The following is a 1,222-nucleotide window of genomic DNA, read 5'->3' as shown; positions in this document are numbered from 1 at the left end:
ATGTGGTATATTACACTGATTTTTCATGCACCATGCTTGAACCATTCCAGGAATAAGTCTCTTTTAATTATAATGCATAATCCCTTTAATATGTGCTGAATTCACTTTGCTAGTATTTTATTGAGAATTTTTTGCATCTACATTCATAAGAGAAATAGTTTATAGGGTTTTTTTTTCCCCTTGTAGTGTCTTTGCTTGGTGTTGGAAATCACAGTAATGCTGGCCACAGTGAATGTGTTTGAATACATTCTCTACTTTCCATTTCTTTTTTCTTTGAGACAGAGTCTTGCTTTGACACCTAGGCTACAGGGTAGTGACATCAACATAGTTCACTGTAGCCTCAAACTCCTGGCTCAAGCTGTCCTCCTGCCTCAGTCTCCTGAGTAGCTGAGACTATAGGCACACACCAACATACCTGGCATCCTTTTTAATTTTTTTAAGAGTTAAAGAAAGATCAACATTAATTGTTCTTTAATATTTCGTAGAATTCACTATTGAAGCTATTTCATCTGGGGCTTTTCTTTGTTGGGAGACCTTTGATTATTAAATCAATCTTCTTGTAAGGTCTAGTTTTATATATTCATATTTTCTATCAATATTTCTTCTTAAGTCAGTTTCAGTAGATTGTGTGTTTCTGTGAATTTATCCATACTATCTAGATTATCCAATTTAATGAAATACAAATGCTTATACTATTATCTTATAATCCTTTTATAGCAGTAAAGGCAGTAGTAATATTCCCACTTTCATTTCCAATTTTAATAATTTGAGTCTTTCTTGTCTTCTTACTCAATCTTTGTTAATTTTATTGATTTTTCTGAAAAACAAACTTTTGGTTTCACTGATTTTCTCTATTTTTTTCTCCTTCTCTTTATTTATCTCTGCTCTATTTCCATCTATTTCCTTTATTATTTCCTTTCTTTATTTCTTTATTAATTTATTATTAAATAATAATAATTTATGTAATAATTTATTATTTCCTTTCTTCTGCTAGCTTTGAGTTTAGTTTGCTGTTTCATTTCTAGTTCTTTAGATATACAGTAAGTTATTGATTCGAGACTTCTTTTTAAAAATGCATGTTTGTTTCCATTTGTCTTGAGAAATCTCTTTTTTTTTTTTTTCTTTTGAGACAGAGTCTCAAGCTGTCCCCCTGGGTAGAGTGCTATGGCATCACAGCTCACAGCAACCTCCAACTCCTGGGCTCAAGCGAGTCTCCTGCCTC

The sequence above is a fragment of the Otolemur garnettii genome, unplaced genomic scaffold (genome assembly GCF_000181295.1).
Source record: "Otolemur garnettii isolate 467f Iridium unplaced genomic scaffold, OtoGar3 scaffold00088, whole genome shotgun sequence".
In the NCBI taxonomy this organism is placed as follows: Eukaryota; Metazoa; Chordata; class Mammalia; order Primates; family Galagidae; genus Otolemur; species Otolemur garnettii.
This window is presented reverse-complemented; position numbering follows the sequence as displayed.